We start from the raw sequence: 19,068 nt of genomic DNA, 5'->3' as shown, positions 1-19,068 counted from the left end.
AGAGGTATCTGTACTCCATGTTCACTGAAGCATTATTTACAATAGCCGAGGCATGAAAACAACTTAGGTGGTCATCAACAGATGAATGGATCAAGAAAATGTGAAACACACACACATATACAGTAGAATATTATTCAGTCATAAAAAGAAGGAAATCCTGCCATCTGCAACCACATGGGTAAATCACATGAGGGCATTATGCTAAGTGAAATAAGTCAGAGAAAGACAAATACTGTATGATCTCTCTTACATGTGGATCTAAAACAAACAGAACAAAAAACCAAGAGCACCTGAACCCACAGAAACAGAGAAGATCAGTGGTTGCCAGAGGCAAGGTTGGGGAAAATGGGTGAACGTGATCAAAGAGTGCAGACTTCCAGCTATAAACGAATAGGTTCCAGGGATCTGATTACAGCAGGGTGACTATAGTTAATAATACTGTATTATATTCTTGAAAGTTGCTAAGAAAACAGATCTTAGAAGTACTTACCAAACATACACACAAAAAGGTAACTATGTGAGGTGATAAGTTAGTTAACCTGATGGTGGCAACCATTTCACAATACATATGTGTATGAAATCATCACATTACATGCCTTAAATTTATACAGTCTTATGTCAATTACATCTCCATAAAACTGGGAAAAGAGAACCATAAACATACACGCTGACAAGTTTCTTGTTAAAATGCTGCTGCTGCTGCTGCTGCTGCTAAGTCGCTTCAGTGGTGTCCGACTCTGTGCGACCCCATAGACAGCAGCCCACCAGGCTCCCCCGTCCCTGGGATTCTCCAGGCAAGAACACTGGAGTGGGTTGCCATTTCCTTCTCCAATGCATGAAAGGGAAAAGGGAAAGTGAAGTTGCTCCGTCGTGTCTGATTACATTGGGGGAAACAATAAACGAGTAAATGGGATCCATAATTGTATTAAAATAAAATATTTAATTAAAAAGTAGGGGGAAGGGATTAGAGTTAGCCTTAGAAGATACAGCCGTGTCCCCCATCCTTAAATACAGAAGATATGTATGTCAAATGTGGGGGCCACATGGCAGTCTGGCTGAGGAGACACTGTCTGCCCAGAATCAGAATCTAGCACATGTCCAGACAATTGCCCCAAGGAGACATGATTATAGAAAAGATAGCCTGACAATTGGTAACGTGTGTCCCAGGGCCCAGGTAAGGTCATGGGCATTGTCCTTGGGAGATCAGATTGCAGATGAGATTCAGAGGCAAGTGGAGCTTGCCAGGTTGCTCTCTCAACTTGCCTCTCCTCCTTCCCAGCTCTCTCAGTAGCTCTCTCAGTCCTCCAGCCATCTGGCTTGGATTGTTTTTGGTCTTTTTTTCCCCATCAACTTAAAAAACTTAAAGTAAATAACACAAAATGCAGAGAAGAAGAAAATAAGATAATAAAACCCATCAAAATCCCAGCTGCTACTTACAATATCTTGGTTGATGTGCTGTGTGCTCAGTCACTCAGTCGTGTTCGACTCTTTGTGACTCCCATGGACTGTAGCCCCCCAGGCTTCTCTGTCTTTGGCATTTTCCAGGCAAGAATATTGGAATTGGTTGCCATTTCCATCTCCAGTCTTGGTTGATATATACACACAAATACACCTACTCTATCCACTTCAGGCCCTTAATTTGTACCACCCTTCCCTCTCGGGCATGTTAAATGATAAAGCTAAATTATCATAATGCAGAAACATCCTGCATAAGGTCCTATATTACATATGCCTCTAGCAAGATCTTCCCTAAAAGAATATTCTCCCAAGCTACCTTATATAAATATATGTACACTTTTTATTTTAATAAAAAATGAGATCATACTGTACAGGCTGTTTTGTAACCTCTTTTTCACTCAATAATGAATCATGAACATCTTTCCAGGTCAATAAATACGCTTTTACAATATTTTAATGGCTACACAATATTCCATTGTATGACTGTACCATAATTTATTTAACCAGCCTCCCAATTGTAGGCATTTAAATTATTTCCAAATATTTTTTGCTGCTGTAAACAATGTCGCAATAAACATCCTGGAACAAAATCTTAGTCCTTAATTATTTCCTTAGGATACATTCCTGGAAGAGAATAGCTGGGTATATGTTTGCACATTTTTAAGGTTATAAAAGATTTTGTCAAATTGCCCTGCAGTTAATTTGCTCCCTGTTTCTGCATACGAAAATATCCCACCCCCTCTCCCCAATACACATGCAGCATCGCCATCACTTGGGTGCCATTCTGATTTTCAAGGAGCTGCCAACAGTTTCCTGATCAGTTCTTAACTGATGCCAAAGGTTTAGGCTGACGACAAACTTCAGATCTTTCCATGGCAATTTGCATTTTAGATGCAGGTACCTGAGGTGGGTGGTGTGGCTCCTTTCATGGACCCGCCTCTGTAACATCTGCTCTAGCACTCAGAGATCAGAGGAGGTACCTTTGGGCTGTCCCTGACTATTACTCACCACACTGGAGGGCAGTTTGCTGTGAGCACCCCTCTGTCCCTCCCCTTTTGGGAAGGAGTGAGTCCATTCAAAACCAGCTGAACCTAAGTCTCTCAAGGTGGGTACCTTGAGACCAGGACAGGCACATACTGTCTCTACTTCCAGGATTATCAACTTCAGGAATGGCAGCACCTGCTTGTAACCCAGTTCTGGTTTCCAATTCCGCACAGAATCATCTGCAGCTTGCCATCCTCCCCCAAAGTGGGCACTCGGTCCACGTCCCTGAGAATCTGACCAGGCTACCTGTGAGCCATGTGTTGAGAGAAGAGCATTGGTTCTTTTTTAAAAATCTTATTTCTTTGTTCATTTTCTTTTTTGTTGCGCTGGGTCTGTTACTGCTCACAGGCTTCCTCTATCTGCAGCAAGTGGGGCCCCTCACTAGTTGCCATGTGTGGGCTTCTCCTTGCAATAGCTCCCCCCGTTGTAGAGTTCGGTCTCTAGAGAGTGGGCTCAGCAGTTGTGGAGCACGGGCTTAGTTGCCTCGTGGTATGTGGGATCTTCCTGGACTAGGGATTGAACCCTAACCCTGCACTGGCAGGTGGCTTCTTACCTACTGGACCACCAGGGAAGTTCCAGAGCATTGGTTCTGAAACCAAAGAAATGGGGGTCTTGGGTCCCAACTCTCCAGCAGGGAAGCTGGGAGTCGGGAATAAAAACCTCTTCCCTCTATGTCATCCATCCTGATAACTGGGAGAAGGGATGTCCTGTTTCATGTCTCTTGCAACCTAGCAGGACTGGACAATGGGAAAATGTCTGGTGAGAAAGCAGACTTGGAGCCCTCAGGACGCGCTCATCCTGTGTTTATTATTATTGTTATCCTTAATAGTCGCAGAGTGCCGAAGAATTGATGCTTTTGAACTGTGGTGTTGGAGAAGACACTTGAGAGTCCCTTGGACTGCAAGGAGATCCAACAAGTCCATTCTAGAGGAAATAAGTCCTGGGTGTTCATTGGAAGGACTAATGCAAAAGCTGAAACTCCAATACTTTGGCCACCTCATGCGAAGAGTTGACTCATTGGAAAAGACCCTGATGCTGGGACGGATTGGGGGCAGGAGGAGAAGGGGACGACAGAGGATGAAGTGGCTGGATGGCATCACCAACTCGATGGACGTGAGTTTGAGTGAACTCCTGGGGTTGGTGATGGACAGGGAGGCCTGGCGTGCTGCGATTCATGGGGTCGCAAAGAGTTGGACACGACTGAGCGACTGAACTAAACTGAGCTGATACCAAGTGCTGCCCACCGTGGGCCAGACACGTACAGCTTAACAGATAATTAGCTCATTTAATCTTAACAAACCCTGAGAGGTAAGTACCAGCATTATCCCCATTTTACTGACAAGGCCCATAAAGGTCAAGAGACTGCCCACGTCCCACAGCTGATAAGTGAGGGAGCTGGAAATCTGACCCAGGTGGCGTGACCCCAGAGCCCATGTTCTTAGCCACCATGCAGAACTGCCCGTATAGTTATCACACTGCCACCAGCCACTGAGCAGATGCACTGGGTGTCTGGCACAGTGCTGAGAACTTGAAACACAGAGTCTCACTTGATCTCCCCCACCTTTGGTGAAGTGGGGATGACAGTCGCTGGTTTACAGATGAATAAACTGAGGTCCTGACAGATCTGACGGCTCGTCCCAGGGCCAGGAGAGCCCTGAGCATAATCCCACACCACTTCTGCAGTGGCTCGCGGAGCCATGATTAGCAATGACCGTGGCACGCCAGGACAGCATCTGTGTACTCGCTCCCCAGGACCCCTGGCAAACACCGCCGCTCCCACTGCTCCCTGGCTTATCTCCTAATTAAGCATTTTGTCAGTGCAAGTGGTGTTTTGTCCTCAAAACAGAACTCCTCTTTCCAACAGAAGAAAGCAATTTCCTCCATGTCAAAGTTGCCAATATCTTTTCATTGTTGTTTCCTGGAGTGGGGGCCGAGGTGACACATCGGCACACAGCCCTCCCAGCCCCTCCAGCCTTCCTAAGGGCTCTGGGCTTATCTGCAGGTGTGGTGTCAGTTTTCAAGGCCAGCAGGCTTTCCAAATTTGCAGAGAAGAGAAGGGAGCGCGTTTGGGCCCTGGCTCTGTTTGGGATGCCAGTCCAAACTTGCAACTGAAGCAGCCTTTAAGAACCGATGGAATCTCCCCGCACCGGGATCTGTGTTCTGAGACCAGCCTTGGGGGTCTCAGGGTCCTTTTTTAATCTAAAAGTTATATATTTCTATGCATAAAAGTTATATGTTTCAAACACATTTGAAATGATAAAGAAGTAAATAGTGTAAACAGTACAATTCTCATTCATACTATCATATCCCCCCCCATCACTTACCACAGTCTTTCCAGGTTTTTCTTCATACATTTGCATTCATCTGTGCAAACATAAATATATTACATTTTATAGATGTGTACTTTTCATGCACAAAATAATATAAGTTGTGATTATTCTTCACATAAAAATATATCTTGTTCTTTCCATCCTTTTGAATGTGTGTATGTGTTCAGTCGCTCAGTTGTGTCTGACTCTTTGCAACCCTATGGACTATAACCTGCTAGGTTCCTCTGTCCATGGAATTTTCCTGGCAAGAATACTGGAGTGGGTTGTCATTTCCTCCTTCAGAGGATCTTCCCCACTCAGGGATCGAATCCTTGTCTCCTGCATTGCAGGCAGAATCTTTGCTGCTGAGCCACCGGGGAAGCCCATTCTTTTGAATAGCTATGTAGAATTCAGTGATATGGATGTGACCTCCACCCTCTCTGTTTTATTTCATAATTAAATGGTTATTTTTATTTTGAAAGGGAAATACATACATGGAAAAATTCAAACAGTGCAAAGAGATGTATGTGATGCCTATCTTGTCCACTGAAATATACCTGACACCTAAAATGTTATTTGATACATAGTGACCCAGTACATGAAGGACGTCTCCCCCCCTACTCTTCGACCACCACTCCCGGTCGCTTGGTTTCCTGTATGTCCTTCTGAAGATATTCTGTGCACACACCCAAGCATAGCTGCCAAGACTGTTTGTGATTTAAACCACAAGGGGGAATTCACAAGCAGTCCCTCGCTGCCCACTTTCTTCCCTCCTCCTATCTCCATGCAAATTGGCAGAGGGCAGGGCTTTGAGGGAGAGAAATAACAGTTCATGTGAGTGCTGGTGTGTGCTGGTCATCCCACATGTGAAAGATTGGGTGGAAGGAGTTGTGGCTTCGGTGTTAGGAATGTAGATTGGATGCCAGCCTCCAAGACCGACTTCATAGCTGCTTCAGGGGTAAAGGACCACACAGGGTTGTTCTACAGAAGCCATGAGAGTGTGTGTATGAAAACCACAGACACATGGTCAGCACGCAACCAGCTGGAACAGGTGACAGGATGTCGAGTGAGCTGTGCTATGTCCTGCCCTGATGTGGAGGAGTCCAGTTTTTCCAGGAAGTAGGGGAGAAGTCAAAGTTTTACTTCTCTGAAATCACATGAGCCATTAGAGCAATCTATTTTTAAACCGTGGTTTACTGCCATTAATTAGTTAATTAAGACTATATTTGAGGAGTTACCAGGCACTGGGCATTGCCCTAGATGCTTGAGATATAAAGAAGGAAAAGTTTAGGTGCCAGGATCTCTGGTTCTATTAGGAAAGAAAGACCAGCCTTTCAAACATTTGTTTCTTGAGAGCCTACTCCAGTATAAAGGATGCAGCAGTGAACAAAACAGACAAAAATGCATAGAACCTACCTTAGAAGCTCAAATAAAGGGAGATAGACACACAGAGCCTGGGAGAGAGGTCAGCTAGGTTAGCTTGAAGCTGTACATAGAGACAACACTTGAGATCAGTCTTGAAGGACAAGGGGAAATTCACAAGCAGCCCAAAGGGGAAGAGCATTTGAGTCAGAGGGAACAGCCTTTGCAAAGGCACAGAGGTGTGAAAGAGTATGGCATGTCTAAGGAATGTCTGACTGGCTGGAGGACTGAGGGGCTGGGCAGGTGAAGGGGGCATGACCAGGAGAGGAGGTTGGCAAAGTAGGTCAGGAAAGACCACAGCCCTGTATTACTCTCCTATCACACTTTGCACTTGGCGGCTTAAAACAATACACATTTATTATCTCATGGATCTTGAGATCAGAAATCTAAAATGGATCTTACTGGGCTAAAATCAAGGTGCCTGCAGGACTCTATTTATTCTGGGGGCTCTAGGGGACAATCCATTTCCTTGACTCTTCAAGCCTCTAGAGGCTGCCTACATTTCTTGGCCTGTCGCCCCCTCTCCATCTTCAAAGCTGGCAGTGTAGCATCTCCAAATCACTTTCTCTTTTATTCTCCCTTGCTTCCCTTTTCCACATATAAGGAGCCCTGTGGTTATATTGGGTTCAGTTGGATAATCTAGGCTACTTGCCTCATCTCTGGATCCCCAGCTTCATCATAGCTGCAGAGTTCCTTTCTCCATGTTTGGGTAACTTATCACAGGTCCCAGGGCCTAGGAGGTGGACCCTGTAGGATGAGTCCTATATTCTGTCCACCCCAGGCCTTTGAATGAAACCATGTCAGAGCCTAAGACCTGGCTGAGTCATAGACGGAGCCCTGTTTGTAACACTGGGGTTTTGGAGAGCTCGTGTTGGTGGGCAGTGGGGAGGATAAGCCTAGGTCAAGAGGCTGCATCAATGGTCCAGGAGAAAGAAAGGGGCTCCAAATGAAGCAAGTGGAGTGGATAGTGGACTTGAGAGGAGATGTGGAGAACTTGGGAAAGATCTTCCTAGAAGCCTAGTGCAGGACAGAAAAGGAAGACAGGACTGAGGGAAGATGTTTCTTGTATTTGCTTGTTGGTTGGTATTGTTTTATCTTTTAAGATAAAATGAAGTGCCTAAGTGTGATATTTTTGCTGTGGGCACCAGGCGATGAATGAGAAGGGAGATTTTGAGAAATTTAAGATCAAACTACTGCTGCTGCTGCTGCTAAGTCACTTCAATCGTGTCCGACTCTGTGTGACCCCATGGACGGCAGCCCACCAGGCTCCCCCGTCCCTGGGATTCTCCAGGCAAGAACACTGGAGTGGGTTGCCATTTCCTTCTCCAATGCGTGAAAGGGAAAAGTGAAAGTGAAGTAGCTCAGTCGTGTCCGACCCTCAGCGACCCCACGGACTGCAGCCTTCCAGGCTCCTCCATCCATGGGATTTTCCAGGCAGAAATACTGGAGTGGGATGCCATTGCCTTCTCCGAAGATCAAACTAAGTAGTATGTAAATTTTAACTTGAAAACTTGTGTTTGCTGGGTCTCTCAGTTGGGGAAACTACTTCATTTTCTTTCATTCTGCCCAAAACTTCTGGGTCTAAGATAGAAATTCACTAGAGAATATTTCTAAAGAACATTCACCCAATGTCAATTTCAGAAGAGGCAAGCTCTTCCTGTATATATATATTTTAAACCTTTTTGTATTAGCTTCTTTTAAAAATTTCAGCTAATGGTAACTCCAGCTGTCCACTTTCAGGGCTATGATGACTTCGGAGTCTGATGAGCAGTTTACTTTATGAAACCACCTCTGACACTTTCCATATTAGTGGGAAGAGTTCTGGAATTGGAATTGAATACCCAGGTTCAAGTCTCAGCTCCATGCATCTGTGTGACCTTGGACAAGTCACTTATTCTTGCTTCTTTTCTATGAAAGGAGAATAATAATACCTGTCCACTTACTTCATTGTGTTGTTATGAGAAAATCAGTTGCAGTAGTCCACAAAGAGCACTGTAATTGGTAAAGTGAAAGGAAAAGTGTTAGTCGCTCAGTTGCGTCCGACTCTTCGCAATCCCGTGGACTGTACCCCACTAGGCTCCTCTGTCCATGGAATTCTCCAGACAAGAATACTGGAGTGGGTAGCTATTCCCTTCTTCAGAGGATCTTCCCAACTCAGGGATCAAACCCGGGTCTCCCAGGCAGATTGCAGGCAGATTCTTAACTGTCTGAGCCACCAGGGAACACCATATAATTCAGTGGACCTATTATTACTTTTTAATGCCCAGATATTTATTCTCTCATTTTTCCTGAAGATTATATTCTAGTCCATCTATAAGAAGGGAAAGGAGCTTTGGACAAATCCAGTCTCACCTGTCCATAGGGGAGATGGAGAGGGATGTGCCATTTGCTCTTGTTCCTCTTTTCCAGAAGGGGCTCATAGAGTTCTGTGTCCTCAGGGGATAGGGGCTTACAGTCCAGGCAGGGAGGGGAGAAGTGAAGTGACAATTACCACCTGTTTGGTAAGTGTTGCAGATGTTATCTGAATCTTTGGAAAACAGATTCTCCCAGAATATGAAATCCGATGCTGGGGACTGGTGGTCAGGAATGGCTTCCAGGGAGGTGATCATATGCTGGGTTCAAACAGACAAACAGGTAGGCAAAGGAGGGGGGAAGTGCATTCCAAGTGGGAGAAATAGCATGTGCAAAGGCATGGTGGTTTTCAACAATATAATAGTTTCAGGAGCCTTTGTTTCTTCTTGCTGTTCAGTTGCTAAGTCATGTCCAGCTCTTTGTGACCCCCACAGCCTGCGGCACACCCAGCTTCCCTGTCCTTCACCATCTTCCAGAGTTTGCTCAGATTCACGTCTGTTGAGTCAGTGATGCTATCTAGCCATCTTGTCCTCTGCTGTTCTCTTCTCTTCCTGCCCTCAATTTTTTCCAGCATCAGGGTCTTTTCTTGTAAGTCGACTCTTTGCATCAGGTGGCCAAAGTATTGGAGCTTCAGCTTTAGGAGCCTTTGTAGGACAGCCCAATTCACAAGGCTGCTGCCAGCTCATGATTTTATCTTATGGATTTTCCAAAGCCCATCTCAGTTTGTTCTGCTCTGGCCTGACCATCCTGTAGGCTGCCTCTCCACCCTGGAGCAACTACCCCAGTTATGGAACTCCAGGAGCTTTCAGCTGGCCAGTCAACCCTGACTCCTTTTCCACAGAAGCCTGGGGTCACAGCCTCATCTCCTGGAATACATTTGCCTTGTAAAAAGCCAGCCTGCCAGGAGTTTCTCACTGAAGGCAATTTTGTTATTAGGGGAAAAAAAGCCTCTGTGTCCCCCCTCCCCCCAACCAATCTTCCTCCAACTCCCTGACATGAGCCCGCGTCATTAGTTACTGGCTTTGGCAGTTTTATTATGGAAATGACATATTGAAATACAAATTGGGATGTGTACAGTATAATTACTAATACTGCATATTCATTTCCTCCCTTTGTTACTGCTGAGTCCCCGTAAAGCCTTCTTACCAGCCACATCCCGATCCTGTGTGCAGTCGGTTCTGCTCTCTTTTCTTCTGAGGGCCAGGCTGAGAGGGGAAGCCAGCAGAGGAAGTACCTGCCTTCCCTGAGAAGGGCTATTTTTGTGACAATGCTGAGCTGACGTGGCAGCTGGGGCCTCCGACGTCCAAGGGCTTCCCAGCTCTTAACCCAGACAAACAGACCGGGCCAGACACGGGAAGTTCCAGCCAGGGGACCTTTCTAAAAAATTAAATGCAACAAAACAAACATTTTCAGGGGTACAGGGGCCGGCCGTTGTGGCTGCACTCTGACACCCTCCGGAACACCTTCCCTCCAGAACACCTTCCCTCCCTTCCCTCAGAGCTTCTCAAGAGAAGGAGGTCAAGTAAGGTGGTTAAACTGACCACCTTGTAGCCTGTCTCATCTCCCTCCATGGCCTTGGTGTCTGCCCTTCCCCAGGGGAGCAGTGTGCTGTGAAGACACCTCACTGTGACACGAGACTCTTCCCTCTGTCACTTAGCAGATGCACCATGTATGAGTGCTAAGTCGCCCCAGTTGTTGTCTGACTTTGTCACCCCATGGGCTGTAGCCCACCAGGATCCTCTGTTCATGGGATTCTCCAGACAAGAATACTGGAGCAGGTTGCCATGACCTTCTCCAGGGGATCTTCCTGACCCAGGGACTGAACTGGTGTCTCTATGTCTCCTGCATTAGCAGATGGGTTCTTTATCACTTCTGGGAAGCCCACTTTGGGCAAATTTCCTTAATCCACCCATACCTCAATGTCTCCATCTGTAAAGTGAGGCAACATGCAGTGTCCATCTCATAGAGGTGTTATGAGGATGAAATGCCTTAATACAGATAAAGCATGCAGAATAGAACTATTGTACTATAGATTTCTTGCAGAGATGGCCTCAATTAAGCCCTTGGCTATGTGACTTTGACAGAAGTCACAGTGGGCCCGTTTTGGGCCCCAAGAGGTCTTACCTGCTTCTGTTTTGTCAGAGCCCTGCTCCTGCCATGAGAACAAGCTCAGGCCAACCTGCTGGACGTTAAGAGACGCAGAGCTGACTTCACTTTCTCTTCCCAGCTGAGGCCCCAGGCATGGGAGAAAGCCCTGGCATGATCAGCCCACAGATGACCCACGACTGTCCACAGAAGCATGAGTATGGCCACCTTAGACCAGAAGAAGCACCTGGTCAAGACATAGACTTGAGCGCTATTTATTTGTTTTTTATTTTAAGCCACTGAAGTTGGAGGTGGTGTGTTATGCAGCCATAGCTAACTAATACCCATAGCAAGCTATTAGTGTACTTTTTCCCTCCTGTCATACTCCCTGTCTATATATCTTGATCTTTTGCCCATCTAGACTAAAGTCCCCAGGGACAGAGAAATAACAAGTTCCTAGGGCAAGAGCATAGACCCTGGCGTTGGACAGAGTTCAAATCCCAGGTCTGGCATTGTCAGAGACAGCACATGTGGCAAGTAAATTTTGAGCTATTACATGGGAATAATAGCGTCTATCATATGAGGTTCTAGTAGGGGTTGAATCAAGCAGTAGGTGGGAAAGACGCTGGCGCCTGGACTTTCCTTCTCTTTCCACAGGAAGCTCAATGTCTTGCACATAAAATAACATTCAATACATGATGATCAAAGTCCTAATTTTCTTAACAAGATGGAGCTTAACTGTTAAGCTCAGTTACCTGATGCTCAAAGAGAAGGCACAGGTCATAGCCCCACTTGAAGGCATAACAGGAATCTTCTCCCATTAGCCAATGATAATAATCCAAATACCAATAATAACAGAAATACATGGCATTAGCTTAGAGCTTACAAAGCACTTTCACATATATTACATTGTTGAATTTCCCAATCACTCTGTAGAGCCCCTGAGGATCAACATTGTCCCCATTGTACAGCCTCCAAGAATATCACTGGAGTCAGTACTTTGCCCTTTGATACACAGCCCAGAAGTGGCAGGACTGGGACTCCCAGGGCCCACACTGCCCCTAGTAAGCCAGTTTATTGGAACACTGAGGGCCCATGAAGGTTCCCGCTAATAGGATATTAACCTCTCCTTTCTTGTTTCCTGAACACAGATAACTTAAAATGCAATGTTCCTCATTTCCTGAAAATACAACTCAGACCTCACTTTGACTCAGCACCAAGGTTTTGGGTTTTTTAGTTGAGGAACCTTTTTTCTAAGGCAAAGAACCTCTCATTGTCCTCATCACTCGCTGCCAGGAAATAAAGGGACCCACAGCAGTTCTCAAGAACCATCCAAGCCAAACTCTACAGCTGACATGTGGGTGGCCAACCGATTGCACCGAGGACCCTTCTTCCATCATCACTGGAGCATCCTCTCCAGCTACCACTGGACAATGTGTCCCGGCAGCTGAAACCTTCAAGGATGAGACTATTTCTTGAATAAAGACCATCAGCTCATTTCTAGAAGGACAGTAGGAAAGACAGGGCTACCCCTCACAGCGTCACTCAGTGCGTGCACAGAGCCCTCCCTCCCCACAGGTGGGTTGCTGTCCTCAGTGAGATCAGAGGTTGGGAGGTGGGCACAGGGGGTATGAAATGTCAGTGAAACTGTAAGATCAGTTTCTCCCTCCAAGAGCTCGAAATCCAAATGGGTCCTGGGAAATGCCCTTCTGGGGAAGCCAACTCCAGGAAATTTGTCAGAAGTTTAAAAGTTATTTGGACAAAGATATTTATAGTAGAGTGATTCAGAGTGTTAAAAGTCTAAAAATTGCCCAAATGCCCAACAAAAGAGAATTGGTTAAGCAAACTTTATGTTATCAAATTGATGAAATATGGCTTTACCATTAATAAGGACGATGATTAAGTTTAAGTAGATCCATGGGAAAGTACACGGGAAAATAATGCTTGTAAAACAAAAAATGCAAAACAGTTTCTGAGCAATCACACTTGTGTAAAATCATATATGCACAGTGACAATGACTACAGAAAGACATCATAAAATAAAAACAGCAGTTGTTTTAAGGTAAATGGGCATGATGGTAATTGCTTGGTCATGTAAGTTAAATATGCAGTGAGAAGTCTAGAGTCTAGCAAGAGAGACCCACATGTCTGACTTCTAGAACACTGTGTAAACACCAATTGTGAACATTAGAATTAAAGAAACGCATAGCAGTGGGGGGATTATTGTGAATTTTGGGTGGCTTAATGATGGATCCCCAGTGCGTTGGTGTTCCCAACACACAGACCCTCCGAAATGCAAAGCCATACCACACAGCAATACCTAAAATGGGATTTCAGAGACAAGGCCAACGTGCTGGGGAGAGTTTTGGAGTTCAGGGAGGTCTATTTAGTGCTCTTCAAATCACATCAGTAACTTTGCTTCTCATCTGTCACTTGGAGGATAAGCCTCAACTGCATTCGAGTTTTTTTGTTCTGTTTTTTAATATAAATAGCAAGCACCACATAAGGATAAGAAAGAACAAAGATGAGCAGCGAAAAGGTGAGCTGTGCATCCAATCTGATTCGAAGAAGCTAGATTTTACTATCAGGATGCTCAATACAGGATGTTTCTGGGGGTAAAAGGGAGGTCAGTGCATGTATCCCCTCTAAATACCTTCTCTAACCCACTGGTTAGTGCCCCAAATTGCACAGTTTGGGACTTAACTCATCTGTTCTCAAACTTTAGTCTAAGGTGAACTTCAGATGCTTGATAAATATACAGATTCCAGGGCCCCACCTTCTTGATTCAGATTACAGACTTCAGTATTTGTCAACAAGCCTGTCAAGTGATGCTAATACACGTGGTCCTAGGGCTATACTTCAAAAAGCATGGAGCTAAAAGATTTTATTTTAAAATGCAAATCTTAACCCTGACTTGCCTCCTTGAAGCCATATGGGTCATTTTCACATCTTAATGAGGAGGGAGAAGGAAGACCCCAAGGGTGTAGGATGCTGACAAAGAGGGGGTAGGTCTCCCACCCCTAGGGGAGAGGTGGAGACCAGGAAGCCAAGGCCCTTGCACCCGATTTTCCTGATGCCATCTCTGCCACCACTGGCCAATGGTGTATGACATCTACCATCTTGTTGTGAATGGATTGGGGTGTGGGAGTTTTGGAGCTCAGGCTTGGGGCAGGTACAAGAGTGGAATGGGGACTGTGGTTGTTGCCTCTTGGATCTTCTAACTTTCTCAAGGTGCTCATAGATAGAGACTGACTTTAATAATTATATTGAAATAGTTTAAAAAATACCCCAAGAGAGTAATAAAGTATTGCAGGAACTGGGGCAGAGAAGGGTGTGACTAATAACTCTGTGTGGGGGCGGGGGGTGGAGCTCATAGATGATTAGTTCATGGCCTATTAGTTTAGGATCAGGCACCGTAGAAGACGGTAATTTCATACTCACAACCATCCTGCAAAAGGAGGTATTGTTTTATGTGGATGAACGTATGTCTCAGGAAGATCGGCTGTATATACAGCATCGTACAGTGGTTATTTGGACACAAGTCTGTTCAACCCTGAAATGTGAGGTGTGATCTCCCCCTAGGATTCATTTGGCTGTAATCTTGGGTGAGTCATTTCCTCTCAGGTTCTTCATCATGACAACAGGGTCCGGCTCCCCGTGTGACCCCGAGGTCCTCCCAGCTCAGAGCCCCGAGGAGCCTACCAAGACGTCAAGTGGAAAACCACTGGACTTGAAGGAAAAGGAAGATCTTGCTCTCCAAGAGGGATCCTTGCCTTCCAAAGAGGAGTTCTCATGAGACAGGACCCTGGCCCTACCTCCACCCCCTGCCAGACTTTAGGGCAATCGCTCTTAGACCCGGGCGAGAGGTGAGTATGGACGAGCTACAAAGCCAGGAATATTTCATCAAGTTGCAGCAAAACTCCCAAGGAAACAGGATGAGATTTTTTTTTTCTGGTTTCATATTTTGATCCTAATCTCTCATCTCTGTTTGAAAGTTTACTGATTCTCAGTGCAGTAGAGGATAGAGGAAGTCTTCTTTGTTAGTAGTTTAAAAAAAAAACAAAAAACATTTTTGGCTACTGGTGGCTTTAGCAGCCCACAGTGGCCACACAATAAGTGGGCTAAGAGGAACGCAGAAAGGCCGAGATCCTCTCTGGGAGGGACCACCCATCAGGCTTAGCCTCCCGGAGATCAAAGGCAAACAGAAGGAAAAATCAGCCCTGGGTGGCTTCAAACCTCTGGCTTGAGGCTGTTAGGAAAAGAAGAGATCCCCACCTCAAACCCACCCCTACCGCAACTGCTCCCTCCCCTCCAACCAAACCTCCTAAGTCACCAGAAACACTCTTTAACCCACACCTGATCCTGCCCCCAAAGTGCCTACCATAAGCTCAGAGAAAAGGACACGGAGACTGGTCCTCCCCTTCCTGGGGCAGCAGCCATGCCAGAGTCCAGGTCACAAAGAGCATCGGGGCAGCTAGAGGAACAGCCCTGGGCGTCGTCACTTCAGCTGCCTCACCCAGCAGCTGCTCAGGGATGTGAGCCCCACCCCTTGATCCAGATTATTTCCCTCTCTCTGTGGACAAACAGCCACTCGCAGGGACCCCATATGATGCTTTGACACCCAGAACCTTAACACCAAACATTTCCCAGCTGTGGAAACAGGCAGAGCAGCTGTGGCTGATCAAACCATGAGGAGCAAAGCAAAAGACACCTCACATTTGGACCATTCCCCACACAGCTGGAGAGTAGCTTTAGCTTCTTCTACCAGTAACAGTAGCAAAGGCTTGCTATATATTTTTATATGGATGATCTTATTTATGTCTCAAGGGCTTCCCAGTGGTGGAGAATCTGCCTGCCAATGCAGGAGATAGGTTGCATCCCTAGGTCAGGAAGATCCCCTGGAGGAGGAAATGGCAACCTGCTCCAGTATTCTTGGCTGGAAAATTCCATGGACAGAGGCTCTTGGTGGACTATAGTCCATGGGTCGCAAAGAGTCGGACATGACTAAGTACACACACACACACACATATTTATGTCCCAAATAGCCAGGTGAGGTGATTACTGGTTATTTACTTATTTTGCAGGTGAACGGATAGAGGCTTAGAAATGTTAAGAGGTAGAGACAAGACAGTCTGGTTCAAGAGCCTAAGCTCTCAACCACTATACGAAGAGAACTCTGGATTCCTCTCAGAGTTGGGAAAAATCCATCTTGTCCTCCATTCCATGATAACCAGTTAATGGGAAGTTTTTAAAGGCACCTCTCCCTCCTGAGGGCTTCCCTGATAGCTCAGTTGGTAAAGAATACGCCTGCAATGCAGGAGACCCTGGTTCGATTCCTGGGTCGGGAAGATCCCCTGGAGAAGGGATAGGCTACTCACTCTAGTATTCTTGGGCTTTCTTTGTGGCTCAGTTGATAAAGAATTGGCTTGCAGTGCGGGAGACCTGGGTTCTATCCCTGAGTTGGAAAGATCCCCCTGGAAAAGGGAAAGGCTACCCATTCCAGTATGCTGGCCTAGAGAATTGCAGGGGTTGTGAAGAGTGAACACAACTGAGCAACTTTCATTTTCACTTTTTCACTTTCTCCCTCCTGAGAAAAGAGGGAGCTCTTATTTCAGAGGTCTTGGGGCACTTGTTTGTTGGGAGAGGGAGTGCGAGTGGGTGGGGAGTGGGGAGGGTGCGTGCTCAGGACACCTGGGATCAGCCACCTTGGCTTGCCAGCTGCTGCAGGCCCCTCGACCTCTGATCCCAGGCAGAGTCTAGGCCCTGGGGCCCTTTTCCTCAGCATCTGACTCTCCTCCAACATATTCTACAGCTAAATTGAGCTAGTGGGCTATTGGCTGCCAAAGTCACCTGTTTCTCCTTTGAGTCACAAACATTTTTACAAAGACCTTTCAGAGGTAAAATGGGAAGTGTTGGGGTTTTGTGACACCACAGGAAGTCTGAGGGGGAGATCTCTATCTTTTCCTCAAATCAAGCCTGGGAGGTTATCACCTTGCCTTGAGGTCCTCACATTCAAGGGTAGAAAAAATCTTGCAGGGGTGGGGGTGATTAAGTGGGGTGTGGCCATGATATGGAAACAATCTAAGCATTGTCAACAGATGAACAATAAAGAAAATATGGTGGGTAGTGTGTATACATATACATACACACACATACTATGTTTATGTATAAATATATGCACACACATACATATATACACAATGGAATATTATTCAGCCTAAAAAAGGGGGGGGTCTTCCCCGGGGGTACAGTGGATAAGAATCTGCCTGCCATTGCAGGGGACACAGGTTTGATCCCTGATCTGGGAAGATTCCACATGCCGTAGAGCAGCAAAGCCCGTGTGTCACAATTCCTGAGCCCATGTCCTGCAGCTACAGAAAAGCCTGTGAGTCTAGAGCCTGTGCTCTGCAACAAGAGAAGCCACAAAAATTGAGAAGACGCCCATGCACGGCAATGAAGAGCAGCCCCCACTCGCCGCAACTAGAGAAAGTCTGTGTGCACCAAGGAGGGCGGAGAGCGACCAAATAAATAAATAAAAAGGAAATCCTGCCTTTTCTGACAGCATGGATGAACCTGGAGGATATTATGCGAAGTGAAATAAGCCAGACATAGAAAGACAAATGCTGCATGACCTCACTTATACACGGAATCTAAAAAATAGTCAAACTTAGTCACAGAGAGTAGAATGACAGTTACCAGAAGCTGGGTGATGGGAGGGATGGGGGAGATTTTGGTCAAAGGGTCCATCTTTCAGTTGTAAGATGAAGTTCTGGAGACCTAAAGTGCAGCATGGTGAATACGGTTGCTTGAAATTTGTGTTATATACTTGAAATTTGCTGAGAGGAGACCCTAAGTGTTCACCCGCACACCCACACGCATACAAAGATAACTATGTGTTCATTAGCTTGATTGTTGTCATCATTTCACCATGTCCATATATATCAAAACATGTTGTACACTTTACACAATTTATAGTCGTCAATCAGACCTCAGTAAAACAGAAAGGAAAAGAAAAAGTGGCGTGTGGGCTCTGCCTCTTGCAGATACCTGAAAACCTAACACGAGACGAGATCAGGAAGTTGGACTACGGAGGGCAGAAAGAGTGCTGTGGGTGTGCATCTTAAGGGGACAGTGTCAGCTTAACATAAGTAAGACTGCTTTTTTGTTATTGTTATTATTACTCTCACAGCTGCTGTTTACTGAAGGCAGAGGCCGTGTTGAGCTTTATGCTAAGGACTCATTTCTAGGCTGCCTTAAGTAAGCTTCCTGACCGTCTGGGAAGTAGATGCCTGTAATTAATTAGTGTCCCTACACCACGGATCGGAGAAGGCAATGGCACCCCACTCCAGTACTTTTGCCTAGAAAATCCCATGGACAGAGGAGCCTGGTAGGCTGCAGTCCATGGGGTTGCTAGAGTCGAAAACAACTGAGCGACTTCACTTTCACTTTTCCCTTTCATGCATTGGAGAAGGAAATGGCAACCCACTCCAGTGTTCTTGCCTGGAGAATCCCAGGGACGGGGAAGCCTAGTGGGCTGCCGTCCATTGGGTCGCACAGAGTCGGACACGACTGAAGTGACGCAGTAGCAGCAGCAGCAGCAGCAGCAGCAGCAGCACACCATGGATGAGGAGTTAAGCTCAGTGAAGTTCAGTAACTGGTTGAATGTGGCTGAGTTAGCAAGTGGGAAAAGTCCCTACCCACACCTGGCTCCATGTCCACACTGTCAACCAGTAAGACCCATCTCTCCCCCACCCCATAGAGGTGATGGTATGCTCACTGTTCTCAGAGTTGTTCCAGAGATGCTGTAAATAACCTGCCTGATCGCGGGAACCACCCTAGATGTACCTTCATACCCAGCATCCCAGGCCTCACCGCAGAACCGCAGTTGAACCTCCAAGGAGGGCCCCAGGGTTTGTTTTCAGCAGACACTAAGCGAGCACTGAGAAAGTTGGACCAGATGCATCTCAGGGCTTCCAACTCCTGTGTGGACTGAGATTTTGTGGTTCTATTTTTAGGCAAGTCTTTCCTGAATCAAAGTGTTAGACTTTCTGGCACCTTCTAATGGCTCTAGGGCACCTGAGCTGTCTTCAGAGCCGCCCTGATGCCCCAGAGATATGAGGAACAGGGCTGGGAGGATCCCTGGGAGCCAGCAGAAAGCAGAGGGAAGCCACATTTGCCAAGTGGGAGGCGGGTGGGGGAGGTGAGGGGGAGGTGAGGGAGAGACATCCTTTCACTTCCAGCTCCAAGGGGGATTCTTGATTCTTTCCACCCTGAGGCCAACAGTTAGGAGCCTGTTCTGCCTGTAATGGCTCCCTTGCAGACAAGTTATGCCTTATCTGAAAGCGTGGAGGGAGGAAAAGAGTTTTCCTTGGACGGTTTTCCCAACTACTTCGGTGGG

At 46.3% G+C, this 19,068-nt stretch overlaps 1 long non-coding RNA gene across 1 annotated transcript; it reads right to left on the bottom strand.

The window, feature by feature from the left end:
- Positions 1-232: 232 nt before the first annotated feature.
- On the bottom strand, positions 233-13,586 carry LOC139179979 (uncharacterized). The gene is made up of 3 exons (XR_011564281.1): positions 9,732-13,586; positions 8,177-8,225; positions 233-4,866 (listed from the first exon to the last, which is right to left on the bottom strand). It is a non-coding gene; the product is annotated as an uncharacterized lncRNA (long non-coding RNA).
- Between the last annotated feature and the right edge of the window lie 5,482 nt (positions 13,587-19,068).

This window comes from Bos indicus, chromosome 26, assembly GCF_029378745.1.
Source record: "Bos indicus isolate NIAB-ARS_2022 breed Sahiwal x Tharparkar chromosome 26, NIAB-ARS_B.indTharparkar_mat_pri_1.0, whole genome shotgun sequence".
Classification (NCBI taxonomy): Eukaryota; Metazoa; Chordata; class Mammalia; order Artiodactyla; family Bovidae; genus Bos; species Bos indicus.
Note: the sequence above shows the minus strand (reverse complement) of the source record. Positions and strands in the feature narration are given on the sequence as shown.